General features: G+C 40.1%; 1 protein-coding gene across 1 annotated transcript in view; it reads right to left on the bottom strand.

Moving 5' to 3' along the window:
• The window catches only part of BAHD1 (bromo adjacent homology domain containing 1), a 115190-nt gene that overhangs the window by 26405 nt on the left and 69337 nt on the right, over positions 1-19448 (bottom strand). The gene's annotated exons all lie outside the window — the stretch shown is intronic.

The following is a 19448-nucleotide window of genomic DNA, read 5'->3' as shown; positions in this document are numbered from 1 at the left end:
TGTTCTGAGGCATTAAAGTTATGGGGAAAAAAATTATCACCGCATAACACATTAAAAGACATTTTGTGCAGGTGTAATATCTGGTGTCAAACATTTTCTGATAAAATAAAATGCATTCTACTTTAACTTTTTTTTAATCACTCATCATTTCTTGTAAAGCCATCCTGTTTAATGCACGGTAAGGGCAGATAGACTAGGGAGAACTCCGGCAGTGTAAACAGAAAGATAGTCATCGCCACTGTGCTTTGTGTAGAAGACAGAAAAAAAACTGTTCCTTAATAATTTTAAAAGGCACACAAACTCCATATGATTTTTTCTGGAAATAAGAGTTTTGAATAAAAGACACATATATTAAAATGTTTACTGTTTACAGAAAGTTATGTGTACATTCTGTTGGTTGCTTGCTGCAAACAGTAGGTAAACAGGCAACCTGAAGCATACTACTGTTCTTGTCTATTGTTGGGGTCCCTTAAACATACCGCTATCTAGGCATGGAGTGCTCAACCTTTTTTCAGCTGGGGCTTCAAGAGTTAGTGGACCATTATTATGGGACTCCAAACATGTGGTTCCCAATATAAAGTTTTGCATATCAGTGAACCAGCAGACCCCCAAAACAGTTTGAGACCACACTCAGGGACCCAAACTGCAGGCTGTGCACCGTAGATTTGGACCCTAATGCAAAACTGGTCGTTTGGGAGCCATCCAGCCCACTACTTTTAGTTGAAAGTCTTAAGCAGATGAAGGCAGCACACTAAATGTAAACCCTTTTTTCACAGCTGATCAACACCGGTTAACAAAAATGAAGAGTGAACTTAGAGTTTAAATTAGATCGGACATCCTTGATCAGAGTGAAAGTGACCGAGTCCCTCTTCACCCCCAAAAATGTGACCACTCATGTAGCACAAATTCTTTAAGAATGAATACATCACAAATTACCTTTTTATTCCATGAATTCATCCATAAAGGACAGAAAATGTCCACCAAAAAAAGGAAATTGTTGCTAAATTTCACAGACTTTTTTTTCATAGCCACAAACATGATCACTAAGTATTCCTTCCTATAGTTAATACGAGGATCTCTGTAATAAAAGGGAATGCAAGCCAGGGCCAGATTAAGCAATGGAACTGATGGCGATACAGCTCAAGACTGCCCATCACATATAGGCCCACGGGCGGATTGCGCAGTCCACTAATAGGGCCAGCGACCTTACTACAAGCACCACTCCCTTTCACAGGCACCAGTTCCAGTGCAGCTGGGGTAGTACATTCACAGCACTGCCCTAGCACTCAGTAACTAAACTATGTGTGCTAAGCTCCTACAGTCGGGGCTTAGCACACATTTCTCCGACCCTCAGCCTCAGTCGCATCAGAGGAGGGCTGGGTCCCTGACTAAAGTAGCTCAGCACTCGTAGTTACTGAGTGCCGGGGCAGTGCAGTGCATATACTGCCCCAGCTGCACCACAATTTGGAAGGAGCAAGATAATGGAGGAGGATGGCAGAGGAAGAGGATGAAGCAGAGGAAGAGGATGAAGTAGAATGTAATTAGGAGAGTTATTGGCTTCGATGAGCGCCTGCCATGGCAAGGATGGTGGGGTCTTTGGAATGAGAAGGAGACAATCGTATCTGGTTGAATCAGAGAAAAAAGGTAGCTGGATTTAGGTACCTCGGGCTGGTGAGAAGCTGTGTGAATATGTAAACTAGTCACTGGGACCCTCTCCGCATCATCCTATGCCAGTCACTGGGACCCTCTCCGCATCATCCTATGCCAGTCACTGGGACCCTCTCCGCATCATCCTATGCCAGTCACTGGGACCCTCTCCGCATCATCCTATGCCAGTCACTGGGACCCTCTCCGCATCATCCTATGCCAGTCACTGGGACCCTCTCCGCATCATCCTATGCCAGTCACTGGGACCCTCTCCGCATCATCCTATGCCAGTCACTGGGACACTCTCTGAATTGTATGGTGGTCACTAGTATGCTCTCTATATTGTATATCACTAGTACTGGGCAAATTATTATGCATAAAAGAATATAATATAATAAGCGCGACGGAATATGTTGGCGCTATATAAATAAATGATGAAGATAATATATGCTTTGTCTTATATGCAAGCCATCCCTGTTATTTATCATTGAAGATGTAATGTGTAATATCCTATCTATAGTGACATAATTTACTCCTCACCAATTTGACAGATACCATATATGGTTCGTAAAATAACATAACTTTAACTCTGAACTGTCCTGATTCCATCAGGATAGTTCCAATTTTCAGGGACCATCCGGCTCAGACAGGAAGTTAAGGAACAATTGGAAGGTATTTACCACTACCGGACAACATAAAACAAATGAAACTAGATCTGGTTAATGAAATACAACAAAAATCCAGTCCAGGGCTGTATATTCTATACAGGCGAACTAGATATGGACCTATGGCAGAAGCTAAATGAGGGTGAAGCATTGTCTAACACTCTCACTTATTTGTTATGTACATTTATTTAGTCTCCATCTGGCAGCCATCAACTCACAATGGTCATTGCCAGTAGTTTTGAGAGGGAGTGGGTAGAAAGTCCACCATCCCTACTTCAATTTCCAGTTGCCCTACAACTGCTCCTATGTTTCATGCCCCAGACTAACGGCTTTCTGATCCCAGCCCTCCACTGGTCCAGACTCCATCACTTTCCTGAAGCGCAAACTAACTCCTGAGTGGCGTCCTGATTGGTCAGATTGGCTGGAAGACACACAGAGCTGCGGACAGTGATCCACTGCTTTGTCAGGTGAACTAGTGCTAGCTTGAAGGCACCAATTCCCTGCATAAAACATACCTGTTTTATTGCTTTCTGCCAACCTACTGTCAGTCATATTGCTTATAGTAAGGGAGAGGAGACAAACAAATTTTAAGCGATAATTTAATAATTTTATGCAGGATGTTTTCAATGCAATTTGGGGTTTATTTTGCAAATTCGTTATGCTGGGTCACAAACACTTCATGATCAACTAAACTTCATGTTAAAGTAAAAAAATAGTATAATACTTGGTTACAATTATTCCAAACCTGCTTTCTAATTAACCAAATCAGCTTCAACAGTTCTTGCCTTTCCTGCCTAGCCAGTTAATTCATTTCCAAGTCCCTTTAAACTCACCATACTTCTCAAGTACCTGCTATACCCCTAGCTTCCCAAAACACCCAATCACAAAATCATGTGAAGTCCCACCAGGCTCCTAAATCTCCAGACATATCATTTACGCTAAACAGTAAGCTTTCTTCAGTGCTCTGCATCAGACCTACTACAGTTCTGGATATATTGCTCTGTGATACATTTCCCTGTGTTATCCTTTATTTATATAGTGTTATTTAATAATCTACACAGGCCTTTGGTGTCCTGTCACAATACATTTTAATTCTCTATATCATCATACTTTATGTAACATGCTGCCTTGTGATGATTTATGGCAGAATTTATGTCACAGTGTTTAATATACTCCATCAGGTTATACTGATTCCTTATAACAATGCTTTATGACGCCATTCTAGATATTGTTATGCAATACAATATGCTGGAATATTGTATCCATAATATTATACACTGTGTCACAAATGCTGCACTAATGTCCTGTGCTACAGTATACTGGTTTGAAATCATATGCTGGCCTATATGCAGCAAATTGGTGACATGGAGATAATGGAGATGGTAGAAGAAGCAGAGAAAAGTGTTAGTGTTAGCTTTAGACCACGTTTCATCATATCTTCCATCAGAAAGCGTACACAATGTTAAACCAGTGCAATGTTTTGCATTACATATCCATATTTTTATTTAAGGCTTATAAAATGTGTCTTCATACCCCTTACCCATAATATTAAAAAAAAGTGTTCTTAGAAAGTGGCCCTCAACACATTTAGAACAGTAGCTGTAGATTTCCAACACAGTAATCCCAGTATATAAGTGTTAGGCTGGTGGCCTGATCACTAACCCACAGAACTAGATGATGGAGGTTTTCACCTATAGCAGCCGCCTTTCCCTTAGAGCTTGATGTGCTCACCGGTACTCAGATGCCCCCAGAACTTCGCTCCAGATGTAGTGTGGGTTGGTAATGCAGGACCACAGTGGCAGGCCAGGAGACTGGTAGAAAGCAGCGGGAAGTCAAAACGATAGCCAAGGTCAAGGGTCACTGGCAAGCATGGTAGTCAATTAACATGCCAGAGGTCAGGGTCACAGGCAAGGTAGCAGGGTCCAAGGTACAGGCCAAAAGGGTCAGGGTCACGAGCAAACAGGCAGAGTCCAAAATCCAAGCAGGGGTCATACACAGGAAATCCAACAGAGTATCCACAGGACAGGGTACATCAAACAGGAGCAGGTCAGCAAGACTGGGACAGGAACGCTATAACCGACAGTGAGGCTCAGACCTCATTGCCTTAAATACTACTACTACTACTGGCAGCCAATCAGAGCTAGCTCTGAAATCATCCACAGCCCCTGCTTATTACTGCCACACTGATTAATTAGCCCACAGGCAGTGACCTACTGCACATGCATCCGGCTATTCAGCCTGCCGGAGCGCCTAGAGACTATTTTCGGCGTCCGGCCGTTGCCCTGACAACGGTCGGCCCGAATTTCCGGAAGTGACGTCCCGGTCATCATAGCGACAGCCGAGACGCCAGGAAGAGGTACAGTGAGTCGCGGCGGTGCCCCCGGCAGCCGCGACTGTAACAATCGCGGTGCCTGCGGCCGCCGCAACATGCTAGCACCAGGCAAGGTTTACTGAATAGCAGTGATGCACTAAAGTTGTGCGTGTGTGGCCATTGCTGTGGTTCTAAGTAGTAGAAGCAACCAATCTCTTGCGGTGCTCCATAAGCAGGTCAGCTATTAGGATATTAGGCCACTGGTAGAAACAGCTGAAGAAAGAACCTATGCTAGGATTGGTTACTTACTGATCACAGAACAAATTAGTTCTAAAACAACAGAGGACACCTAGACAGTGAGAACATGTAAAGTGATGTGCTAATAATGCCAGCATAGGTTTTATCTATCTTGGTAGTGTATTTGAGCATGTCCTATGATTCCCAAAAAAAAAAAAAAAAAAAGCACAAGTTGAGTTATCCTTTAAAGCAGAAACATGTAATAGGTAGTACCGTGGACTAAAGAAAACAAAAATTCCTTTACAATAGGCACAGATTTGCCATCTATTTATACTGCTCTTTTTTGGAGGGGCGGGGGGGGTGGGGTTTAGTAAGCCTACTATACACTTCTTTAGCACTTTAAACACACTAAAGGTGGGTTCACGTCTGGACGTTGAAAGCTCCAAATGATGTATGTGGAGCACCAGGTGGAGGAAAAAGGAAACATGTTTTTACCAAGACTTGCATTCATATTAAAATAAATAAAAAAGCAATATGCCACACAATCACCCAAACACATGATTTGTTACAACCATTATAAGTCTTCTGCACAAACAAAAACGTTTTGTGTGCCACTTTATATTCAATAATCCCAGGGAAATCAGCATACCATCATGGTGCTCATGGGGTTAAATCTAAAGCAACACTGACCTTCTGTCCTTTTTGGAGCCTGGGGAAGACACACACATCCAATGCTAAAGGGGTGAACACGTTGGAGTTCAGTAAACAAATGCACAAGAACGATTAAAAGATCTGACCCTGAGTCAGTCATCAAGTCTCAACCCAGTTAGACAAGTTCTGTGACCTATTTTTAGTCTCCTCTAACCAAAACAGAGCCCATAATTATTTGATTTCTTAAGTCACCCCATTTAACATCTGCTGACGTGACATCACCTAAGAAACCCACATGAGAAATTCTTGACAATCTATATGACCCGAGTACATGGACTATTTAAAGATTAATCTGCATTTCTTATGGACGTAGTGGATACAGAACAATGAGAGTTTGGTAAACTAGTATTCCACAGGGAATTCCTAACAGAAGAAAAACAAGTAGTAAGATACAAAAGGGGAACTATGGATGGTGTAGGATTACTGGTATATGCATTTAGTTTCCGTATGAAAGAAAAACTACTTGGACAAGTAATTCTATCTACCCTGCAGCTATTCCAACTGTAGGTACCACCTCCTGCTGTCAGGTTAGACTCCCGCACTGACAGAAAGCTGCCATTCAGTCTAAAGTGTACACACCTATGCAACAAATGTGCAGATCCAACAATAAACGACTGTTTGGTCCGATAGTGCAAGAGTGTGTACCCTTCCACAATCATGTTTTATCGTACCAAACACATTCCATTGCTTGGTATGGTTTTATAAACTTCCTAAAAATCACGATCAATGATGGATTGATGTTAGGTGTGTACGCACTCAGAACAGTCTGTCCAACACTTCTGCCGATAGTTCCTCTGTATATCTGTGTGTACAGAGACATGATCTTTTCAGCAGATGGTTATGAGAGGTGCAGATCTCAGATCGGACGGTAAATCATGAAGATATGTACATATGAATAGACATGCTCATCAGGAGTTTCAGTTGTTTGCAAAATCGTTACAGAGATCGCATCAGAAGATTACATAGGTGTATATCCAGAACAATTCAATATGACATAACTATGAAACTGGCAACAATGGAAGCAACTAAAATCAGTTTTAATTCTAGCTTTACGTCAGTTGTAAAATATATTTGCATTCCCTATATTTGCTGCACACAAACTTTAATGATGCTAGTTAAGGGTCTGTAACCTTAAAATTGTTATTTGCTTAATGGTGGATACCACATGTTAATGAATATGCTATAAGTTATTCCTCTATGAACACACTCAGGGTTTGTGAATACCACCTTCTTAGATCATGTTTCCATTCCATTCAAAGCCTCCACACACCATCAATGACATAATAAGCAGCCCCTAGAAATGGCTCACATCCCTTGCCACCATAACGATGGTACACATAATAAAACCTTAATAAAACGCGACACTACTTACCACGACTCGAGGATCCTAAACCACTGATGGCAGACGTGCTGACATTGATGGCTGATTGAAAAAGTGAAGTAGAACCATTTCGACGAGTCATGGTAAGTAGTGTTGGGTTTTAGGAAGCCATAATTTAGTACCAGCACCACCGTAATACACCCTGAAACTATTGTACAGTATTGTGAGAGAACGGTCATTGTACCTCAATTAGATTGACAAGAGAGCTCTAAGGAGAAGATAAATGGATTTTGGAGAAAAGTAATAGGGACAATGGCCTTTACTAAATGATTAGTGCTGCCACCAGATTTACTAGGGTCATCGTTTAAGCTAGAAAGAGTCGTATGCCGAGAACAGTTTTATATACACATTACTCTTTATGTTAAGGAAAATATAAACAGAAAATAAAAAATACAGAGTTAGAGGCCATTTTACCACCCATGATAATTATTATCAGAGGAAAGTTTTTAACACTGTTCAAAATAATAAATGTATCTTTAAAACACAGAAAACACAAAGCTGAAAAAAACAAGGAGCGATTCCCTCTAGGAAGGGCATGACAGCCAATACGGCGTATCAAATAATGATGCAAAAGTGTGGCAAAGATAAGGTTCATAATTCAGCTTTTGTTCTTGCAGTCACCATGAATGACCAAGTATGGTTGGTGTAGTTTTCAAATGCTGTGTCTATATTGTATCCAATATTTCTTCAAGCAGTGTTATCGTCTAGTTATCTATTATCTCTATTTCCATTGCCCTTTGCCAGAAAAGCTCTCCAAGGCTAGGTACACACTGGAGAATTTTCCGACCGATGTGTTATCTATAACGACTTTACCTTCGAGAGAAGGTCCAATCGCTCAGATGATCAACGCGTACAAACTGGTCACGTTTTAGACGATTAACAAACGACAGACCGCCTGGGCAGCGAAATTTCAAAGCCATATTGTCGTGAGCAAAGATTTGAATTTTGTACAAACTGAAACAACATATGAGGTCCATCTAACCATATCCCCAAGAAATTTAAATAAAGGACAGAGCCTGTTCAATAGTAACCACCCCATAACTCAAAAAAAACCCCGAAGGTAACAGGTTTTCTTGGGTTACATTCGTTAGTACATGTACAGGGTATGTTCATTCGCAACCGCACATCAACAAATATTTTTACTAATATGGATACTGTTGAAGAACAAGCAACTGTTCTTTCCCTGCTCGCTGTGGCAAGACTGCAAGCACATACGAGTGATGTGGGACAGGTACAGGCATCAGAAATTATCATACTCACGCCCCCAAAGGACAAAGGAGTCGCAGCTCGAGGAACTGTCAGCAGTTGCTTGTGGACCGAACGGAAACTTGTACACACTACATGATTGTGTGATTTGTCGGACAATATTAAACAGTAGGACCAACCAAATGAGCCGACAATCGACACTTTGGAATGACTTTCGACCATGGTATCACTATACACACTGACACGATTTCCGACCGAATGGTCGTTTGTCGGCTGATTTGCCCGATTATTGGACATAAACCCTCCAGTACCTAGCCTAAGGATAGGTACACACTGGAGCTTTAGAATCGGAGCCGATAGAATCGGTCTTGCTGGGAACTTTCTCCTGCTTTCCCTTGGGGTCTGCACTTGCAGTCTACTAGCCTTAGCGAGTAGCGAAGAAGCAGTAACTTACTGTGCTTCAACAGTACCCATAATATTAAAACAAATCGTTGCTGTGCAGTTGCAAACAAAGGTACACTGTACAAAAAGGTGCGTTATAGAATGAATGAAGAACACGTTTCCTTTTAAGAGTTTTTGGGAGGTTCTTACCAGATATGTTTGGCCCAGTATTTAAATTTCTTGACAATATCACTGCAGGGATGTCATATGTCATTTCAGCGTGTACGAAATAAAAATCTTTTAACACAACAAAATGGCTGTGAAAAGTTGCTACCCGGACGGTCAGTCTTTCGTTAATCGTTTAAAATGTGTACGTATGTCTCGCCCGAGAGATTGGACCTTCAGTCATAGGTACAATCGTTGTACATAAAACACCGGTCGGAAAATTCTCCATTGTGTACCTAGCCTAATTACACAGTTGAAGATTTGGGCAAATGTGCTTTTGGTTTTTTTGTTTGTTTTTTTTTTTAACATACCAGTGAAACCAGGGCCTTCATATACCAATATGAGAATTAAAAAAACATTTTTAGAAAAAATTTCCAGGATACCTATACCCACAAATATTATATTTTTCTATATTGTAACATGAGTGGTATATCTATGTCACACAACACAAAGAAAAAAAAGAGAAGAAAATATTACAAATAACATTTTCGGTTTTTTTTGGTTTTTTTTAGTTAAACAATACTATACACATTGTATTTGCCACTTTAAAACCCACTAAAGTGGGTTAAAATGTGTATATTTGGTCCAAAGAAAAAGGAATGTGAAAGCTCAAAAAGAGGCATTACATAAAATGATCCTGTTTTCTCTAAGACCATAAATTAATTTATCACACAAAGCCAATACATTAAACTAATTCTAAAATCACACGTTAGCCTTTCCTAAAAGAGACCGGTGACCATTTCAAATAGAATTTCAGCTGTGCCACCCGCTCTTACCTTCGGGTGTGTGGATGGGATAATGACAGGAATGTCTAATATTATTCTTTATTGATAAAGTGCCAACACATTACGCAGCACAGTGATATGTAATAAATGCTGTTAAAAATGAAACATGTAATAAATTATAACAATATGTAGCGCAAATAGAAAAATGGGGGCAAAAAACTGAATTGTGGATTCTCAGGATCTAAAGAACATAACTAAAAGGAGCTTACAATACTCACTGGTAAAATACACACAGGTGTATGTACATATTAGAAGGTAGATCAAGGATAGAAAAAATGGTCCAGGGGTACATAGTAGATACACACTGCTAGAAACCATGGTTAGATATAGAATAGGGATCTTATTTAATGGAGAATTCGCTGGGGCTAATGGCTGTGCGGTCACTGCATTTGCTGCAAAAAGTGAATGAGAGAGTAGTGATGTCTACAACAGGCGAGTGGACGAATCATGTACCATTGATCTATAGTCATGTTCATTTACCTTAGCTCAGAGTTCACATTAAAAGTCAAGGAATAATACATTTTTAAATGTTACTAACAAGGTACAATTAGGGCACATTATTCTATGGTTCATAAAAAGAAAAAAAAATAATGAACACAAAGACATTCTTACCATTGGGATAACTATAGACTGCAAGAAATGATTTTATAACATCCATTCAAACAGAACTGATCTCTGTCAACTTATTGATGAAAAGATCTTGCATTCAATTAAAGTAAAAACAAGTATAAAAAACAAGCATAGTGGTACCGCTATCAAACTGCTTTGAAAGAACTGAAACCATATTTTACTTCAATCATAAAACAACTAAGTAGTATTGCACAGTTACCTTTCTGCCATAGTCTTGTTGCCTGCATTACAAAAGCTGGGTACACACATATTTGCAATTATTGTGCAATACCGTTTGGTCCGATATTGCAAGAATATGTACACTCCCACAATTAAGTTTTATCGCACTAAAACACATTGCATGGTTTGATTTGGTTTTATAACCTTCCTAAGAATCACGATCAATGACGGAACGATTTCAGACAAATTTGGAAGTGTGCACGCACTCACAACCGTTTGTGCAACACTTTCTCTGTATATCTGTAGAGTGTGTACGGAGTCATTCTTCCTGTTTTTTCCAGTGTTAAATAAAATATGCTATAAAAATGTTAAATATATTTTTTTTAATTGTAAACAAGCAAGGGAAGAAAGGGGAAAGTGCCGGGGGGGCATCATCACAGGTGAGAGGTGCCTGGGTCGCAGGGAATAACAAATGCCATACCAAGAACTCTCTGCCATTGTAATTTTCCACCTTCTGTGTCATTTTTCCCTTATTTCTTTCGCAGTGTCTGTCCCTCATCATCCTATGTTGGATCTATTTCTTCAGCTCAGCTCATGAACTTCCCCACGCTGCTTTCCACGCCCTATAAATATAGCTGTGCTGGTGTGGGAAGCTTCATGGTGATGTCACTGATCAGCCGCTTTCATATGCTCTTTCAAGCTTCACTGAAGAATCAGATTTCAGGCTTTTTTGGTTTTAACCGTTAAAACCGAAAACTCGAATGCCTAAATATAAGGAATAATGTGTTCCTTGCAGTAAATTCTTAGAGAAGTTTCATGACATGCATAACAGCACAAGCCCATATTGAGCTCCTTAGTGACATGTAATTTACAGAAAGAGGTATATTATCCCACATGTAAAGATAACAGTATACAATAATCTAATAATGTTAAGGTGGCACTATTGCTATTGCCTTATTTACCCACATCTAGAAGTCAGACAAATCCATTGCCACTTACAGGCTTTCACAATGTAGCGCACCCCAATAAAACAGTCATAAAACGGCTTATCTTTCCACAATGAATAATAAGCATCTCCCAGCAGCAAGGCATTCATTTTAATAATTTGCAACTATTTCACGTACTAGGTAAACTAGATACTATCTACAACAATAACAGATACAAGCAATCTCTAAGTGGCTGTCAAACTTAGACTTCCATGGACAGCCCTATACGGATTGATTTACATGACCCACGGGAGTTCAGACTCTGGACAAGACACACACACATTTATCATTAATCGGCAAAAGTGAGAAATAGTTATCAATCCTTATCGCAAGGATAAGGATTGAACTATTTCTCAAATTTATTAAAAAGGGAACACAGAAACAGGAGTTCCGATAAACTGCTGTTTCTGTGATAGAAAAAAAATCACACTTACCCCCCTCTTCGGATGCGCTGTCTCGGGATCTCCTCTTCGTTCCTCTTCTTCATTCAATTGCGCATGTGCACTGCACATGCGCACAAAGTCCCTGCTGTCTCTGCAACGATAGTTGCAGAGAGAGCGCGCTGAGTGACAGGTAGGGATCATGTGATCCCTCCACACATGCGCTGTCCAGCTCTGCTCTCCGGAGCAGAGCTGGACATAACGAAGAAGAAAAGCTTCAGCAACAGTTCCTATGATGTACGCCAGCTGCCAGCTGGCGTACATTTACATAACAAGTTCCCGAAAAATATATTTTTTCGGGACTTGTTAAATGGCGGCCCCGAGCAGTCACCATTCTGCTGTATGGTGACTGCTCGCAAAAACGAAGTGCAGAGAAAATGACTCCTTTTCAAGATTCAACAGTGTGATGGGCCTTTCATAAATGTCAATTTGACACTTCGTTTACCTATTTACACGGTAAGTGCACGATAGTGCAATACCGTGAATTGTTAAATATGCCCCTTAGATTGTTAGAGGGTCAATGATCTGAAATGAAAGTGCTTTGCCCATAGTGAACGCATCATTGGCAACTGTATGGAGCTCTTACCATTCTTTGCCTACATGAACTTATCAGCCTTACATGCTTTGTAAACACAACTTAATACACCAAAACATGGATATAAAGCATGAATGTAATATACATTGTACAGTCCTTTGTAATGCTGTTGAAAAGTTACGTAAAAATAACGTAGATTAGAAAATTAACTCATTATATTATAGAGCCAGAGTCACCTCCCACAACTTTAGGGCAGGATCCCAATGGGATCTGATGGAGCTTAAACATGGAGGCTTCATGCTGTTAAGCTGCTGCGACATAAAAGGCTCTTTTCCTGTGTACAGTATTAATCTACCAATGCAACACTGTGCATTTTGCGAGGCAAGTCTATAAGCCCAGTGGCCACACATTGCCTACTCAGTTACACAAGCAACCCCTCTCCACAGCATGGCAACCAGCTGAATGAAATATGCTATTTACTCCTACATAGCCTTTTATATACATTTATTTCAAAAGGGGGCTTAAGTTGCTGTTTAGCAATAGTGAAATGTACATGTAAATGTACAGAAAGCTTTTTGAAAACGCCACCCTTTGTAGCCATTACATAAAAAATATTTACAAGGAAATTAAATGCACAGCACAAAAAAAGCTCAAAGTGATTGCCCAAAGAACAGACATAATAAAAGATAATAGAATAATTCTGACATTTACTAGTACCACAGCCATTATTTAATCAAAACTCCCTGAAAAAGAATGTTCAAAACAGTGTTAGCAATGCTCATTAACTAGTAATTAATTATATATATCTCTATCTGAGAGGCGCAACAGCAGAGGAAAGGCGCAATGGTGATATTGCCAGAAATGAATTCTGAACTTAGGGGGTCTGAGTTCAAAGTATATCTTCCAGATGAGTATAAGTCCAAGTTTCTGGGTTGGTTCCCAGTACTGTATATATTCAATCCAGCCTCATATCATATGCAAGACAGAAATACCAAAACATATCAGACAATGATGTGTATTTAGTGATATATCCATCACCTATTTGTGCACTCCAAGAAATATAAAAATCAGTTTAACTGAATAAGTTCATTTGGTTGTAGATTTTCACACTCTGTTCGTTCAGTCGATATATAAGAAACAAAGAATGTCCCACATAGTGTAGTATTTTGAAAATAGTGTAAATTTATTCACATAAAAATGCATGCTCACAATGTTAACAAGAATTAATAGCTTATCTGTAATCTCAGTGTGGTTCTGGTCTCCACAGCCGTGGAACAGGTCTCAGGATACAGTGATACAGACAGGAAGCTAAAGGGTACTAGATGTCCCCCTGCTATCACCTCAACGCGTTTCGTCTGGATAGACTTCTTCAGGAGGAAAATCAACATACCAATATCAAAGGGATGTTTATATAGTATGGGGCGGCCATACGCGTTGAGGTGGTAGCAGGGGGACATCTCATACGCTTTTGCTTCCTGTCTGCATCACTGTTAGCGGTATTGGATAAAGTAATTTCAATTAATATCGAGCAAACTTGGTTGTCTTTGTCTGAAGAGATGCGTAGAGCACGCTACGGCGTGGAAGGGCGTATCTAGCCGCAAGACGTGGCAATAACAGTTTTTACACACATTCGCACAAACATACACACTTGTAATTAGAACACATTAATTGTAGTTGCAACACAGTTATTTATGTCGAAATATAGTAGTGTTTATGTGTAATATTATAAGTTATATGCATATTAGTGATACATCTGGTACAGGTTATAGGAGATGTGTCATGTCTGGTATCATTTTAATCCCCTATTCATCAGCAGCTGTCCGGTTCGTTGAAGAGATCGCACATTGCATACTCTAGTTACTCAGAGTTAGGGAATAAATGTTTAAAGTGATACTGACTATAAAATGCTAATAGACTAGTTGAGACTGGATTCTTGGCAGGAAAGTCGGAGCACATCCCCTAGAGAGATGACCCCCACCTTTGGATATTTTGGTTTGAACTGGCCTATGATCTGCAACATCCTGGACCTTCCTGAAACCTGGACCAATAGAAGCAAGCCACATCATCTGCATTGTTTTACTGTAATTCTGACTGCATATAAACAGGAGCTCTTGATCTAGTGAGCAGTCTTCTTTGACCAAAGACTTCAGACCTGAATGACTTCACTGGATCCAGGGCGCCTGCGATAAGTAACGGCTGTACTTATTATTTCGCTTGAATTATTCTGCTACTTTTGGATAATAAATATCTTTGTGTGTTGGAAACACAAATCGAGATTCGACAATCGTTATTGGATTGCAACAAAACGTGCATAACAATTCACATGACCTACCGCTTAGTTTAAGGCGGCAAATAGACTTTATCCTGCTACCCTTTCTATAAATGATCCAAATTGACCCAACAGTGAAGAGGACAGGTAGATGTGGACCAAGTTTAGCACATGGTATGCCGGGTCACAACTAGTCTGCATCTGCAACACTAGAATATGTATTAAAATGTGGGAAGGAGTGGGGGATAGCTTACTGACGCAGAGGCTCTTATTTAGGGCTTTTTATGACAGGTGTTCACTGTGCTTTCTATCAACTTCGACATTGCCTACAACTTCCAGAAGCAATAGTGCACTATGCTACAGGGAAGTTTTGAGACTTGCTAAGAAAAATGATGTTAAAGCAAGGACAAGGTACAAGGTTTTTTTCTACGTTTTTAACTAATGTATGCATGTCACCTGCACTCTGACATTGCGAAAACCAAAAGCTTGAAGTCTTCTTGCCTAATAACAGCCCTTCACTTTCTGGTCTAGTGTGCATGCACTAGGCCTTTTGGCTGGACACAGAGCTGGATTAAGGCTCCTGGGGGCCCAGGACACTAAAGACAGGAGGGTCCCTATGATGTAACATGGTTATCATTTTAGACAAATACACAGGCAATACTTTATGCACTACTGTTAGGTGCACGCAGCTCTGTCTTGACGAGCAGTATAGTGTGAAGCAGGACATACCTCCCAACTGTCCTTGAAGTCGGACCAAATTCTGACTAAGTGAGTGTCACCCAAAATAAGGATAGTTGGCAGACTGTCCTGCTCTCTCCTACCTTTTATTGTCACTTACACTACCTGCGGCTACTGATGTCTTTAGCTGAGTTGCTGATTGTCTGGCTCCTTGAATGATAGGGGCACCACTTGACAAGTAAATGAATACATGTAATTTAGAAAACTCCAACCAGCCCCGCTGTTAAATCAATATCACTCACGTTTAATAATTAGGCCTCACTCCAGCCCCAACATTAAAATAATAGTAATTACATTTGCTAAATAGATCTATTTCCCTTCAACCAGCCCTATCATTAAATTAAAAGCATACACATTTAATAAATAAACTTATTTCACTCCAACCAACCCAGACATTAAATTAATAGTATTCCCACTTATTAAATAAACCTATTTACCTCCTTCCAAAAAGACCCACCAATAAATTAATAGCATTTACGAATAAATATACCTAAATTTCCCTCAAATCATCACTGCCATTAAATAATTCCTATTGACATTTAATAACTAGACCTCATTCTCCCCAAACAGCCCACATTCAATAGCCCCCAAACCACTCTAGTATTGAATTATAGGTCCCACCACCCCATCTAAAGTCAATTAGACCTCACTATTAAAATAAATAGCACCCATTAAATAATTAGCCCCCACCTACAGTCCACCATTAAATTTATAGCATACCTCCGTCACACATTATATTAGCATACACCCCCTCCCTCCCCCGGTCCCTCACACATTATATAGTAATATACACCACTGACTCTCTTCCCTTACACTTACCTTGTTCCAGCTGCACAGTGTAGGATCCGCTCTTCCTGCTCTGCCATGTGGTGCACATCCCATGTGTCACCTGTCAGAGGGAGGAAGCAGCCACACATGGGGGGGTGGATGCGGCCACTAGAAGGAAGGTCCGGGTCCTCTGAGGGGTTTTTTTTTTCTTTGTTTTGTTTATTTGCTTTAGTGCCTTGTGCGCTATATAATTAGGGAGGAAAAACGAGTTCCTCTGTTTACTCAGGAGAGAGAGCATCTTATTCAACACACTTGTGCTATGCCAGTGATGGCCAATCTGACATATACAAGCTCTCCACCTTTCGAAAGGGATGCGCACTTCACCTTTAATTTTAAGACTTAAACCACAGCCACATAATAAACTCTGCAAATCCATCACTCATCCTAAAATGCCCCTCACTTGCTCCAAAATTCCACACATAGCCACTTTATTATTGTCTATTTATACAGAGCCACTTAACCTACCACTATGTTGGACTGTGGAAGGAAACAGGAGCAACTGGAGGAAGCCCATGCAAACATGGAGAGAACATACAGACTCCAAACAGATAGGGCATTGGTTGGAATTGAACCCATGATCCCACTACTGTGAGGCAGCAATGCTAACCACTTTTTCACCATGATGTGCCAAACCCAAATACCACAAAAATGTGCCTCACATGTACGCCAAAACTCCGTCACATGCCACTCACTACTTCCCCCCATGCCACTCAAACTTTCCCAGTCACTAACTAATCTAGTAACATTTAGTAAAAATACTTTGTTTTTAGTCCGGAGCCTGCAGAGTAATGAGGGAGAGCACATGGTGCAGAATACACTGCACTCCCTCCTCCTCCTATGTGCTGCATGGCCCCCCTACAGGAGGTCATGTGACGCGGAAGTCTTTCTGACATTCTCTGCTTTCTTATAAGAAAGCAGATGACATGGTAGAACAAAGCTGGTGGCCGCAGGAGAAGCCTCTGCTATGCTCTCTCCAGGACATACAGCCAGCAGCGAGCACTTTGTGTAGGCAGCTCACTTGCCTTATGAGTTGAGCTATGCTCACTCCCAGGTCAGCGTTCTGTAAAGGTCAGCTCTCCAGTTGTGTGGCCTGGAGGAAGTTTACCCAGGAGAGAGCAATAGCAAATACGCAGCTCGCTGAATAAAATGCTCTCTCTGACAAACAGGGCTCATCTTTTGCTTTTTTGTTTTTCTTCTCTGCTAACTACACAGTGCAAAAAGCATTGCAGTAAAGTAAGATAAAAAAAACAACAAAAAAAAACATGGAGACAGATCTTTAATAAAGCTTTAATATACCAAACCAGCTTGAAGGTGAAATGTTGCACCTTGGCTAAACCATATTGAAATACATGGGACACGTTTTAAGTGCATGGACAGATTTAGAGTTGGGGATGAGGGGGTGCTTGTTCAAAAGCAAATCCAAGTGTGAAAAAAAAGCTGCCCGGTATGTGTGCTACATGCAAAAACAGGCTAGATTATCCCACAAAAAAAAAGAAAAAGAAAATTTGCACCCCTTGCATCATAACCTTGTTTGTCCAGGAGAAACAAACTCACTGTTCTAGAAATAAATGAAACACATTTTGCTGCATCAATAAACGCGTCCCCAGCTTCTACACAGCAAGGTTTCATCTTACCAAACAAACATATACAGGATGGAGGGACACATACAAAGCTTACCCCAAGTACAAGAAAACACTATCCTGGGATCAATGGATTTTCCAATTACAAACGCTGCACTGTGTGTATGCATTTGGCTAACTCCACTTACCTAGGTGACATCACTCACTATATAGAAAGTAAAACAAGGAGAGTAGGTTCTCATACTCACTGACTATTTTTTTTTGCAATTAAAAGCCCTAGTAATATATGTTTGGCATGCGCTTGGATGTTCCTATAGGCTTACCCCAAGTGTGTTTACCTGCAGTAAACTTAGGGGGGAAAAAATAGCAGATACCTTACAAAAAACGAAACCTTAGTATACTGCAATAAAAGCCCTATGAGCCCTAATGGTTGCCCATACACAGCTGGGAAGAGCACTACACTATAAAATGATAAATTAAAAACAACAACATATGTTGACAATCTATATAAACAGATAGCATCTGTATTACAAGTCACTAAACCTTAGGTTTCTAAGACCTGTAAAAAAGAACTCTACCTGCAGCCACTTACCAATAACACGATCATGAAATCACTTGGTATATTCTAATGTTTCCATAATTTATGACAGGAGGAATATTATCCCAGAAACCCCATAAGCCAAGTAGCTATGGTGCAATTATGGGGCTAGTTTGTGAAACTTCACTGGCCCCTGAAGCTGCTGGAATTTAGGGGTATAATAGTCTCCTGAATTAAAGATAATTTTGGGCAACCCTATGTTGACATATATCATTTTATTGGATAAACAGGGTATATGCAACCTTATTCAGACACTTAATTATTTGGTCATTTACATTACCAGAACAACATGCCCTTTCAAGCCATCTGATTTACTCAATAAACTTACTGTCAATTTACCTTATAACTACTTCATAAACCTAAAAGCCTGGAGTAGTTCGATAAATTGGAGCAGATAGTGAGGACTGACGTATTTTCACAATGTATTTAATGAGCGTATACATCAACTTATTAAAAAAAAAAAAGTTAAATCACTGCTTAAAATGCTTTCTGTTAAAAATGATTCTAGCGTCACATGATGCCTCAGGCTTCTGAATATCAATATATTTTTCAAGCACTATGCATAACTTCTCATGTACATTTCAAATCATTAACATACAATATGAATTAAACATTATATTAAAAGTAAAGCACTTCCCTCTTTACAACATCACTATCACTACCAGAGATACTCTGACATACGTATTCATTGCATTACACGTACCCCACTTTACATCACTTTCTCTAAAATGCCAGTTTTGATATGTGTTTTAAGACTGAGGTATAAAGAGGGAGCACTATAGAATTTTTTTCCTATAATAGAACTTCAATCATTTTTAAATATACATATTACAGTTTGTTTCGTTCTGCTCTTTACTACAGACTATCATGCAGAAATACTATACTCATTTTTAGAGACAAAAGCTAAATCAGAAGTTTGGATTCCACCAATATAGGACTATAAAGTAGAGGAAAATCGGCACAGGGCTTGTATTTAAAGGTGTTTTGAGATTAACCCACTGTGTGTCTAAGTCAGTAGTGGGCCACCAGCGGCCTGCTGATCCTTCACTTACAGCCTCCGGCAGACTGCCCGCGATAGTACTTATTCTGCAAGCAGAGAATAAGAGTGAATGGGAGCAGATGGCTTCCACATTATG

Source organism: Mixophyes fleayi, chromosome 12 (genome assembly GCF_038048845.1).
Source record: "Mixophyes fleayi isolate aMixFle1 chromosome 12, aMixFle1.hap1, whole genome shotgun sequence".
Lineage (NCBI taxonomy): Eukaryota > Metazoa > Chordata > Amphibia > Anura > Limnodynastidae > Mixophyes > Mixophyes fleayi.
Note: the sequence above shows the minus strand (reverse complement) of the source record. Positions and strands in the feature narration are given on the sequence as shown.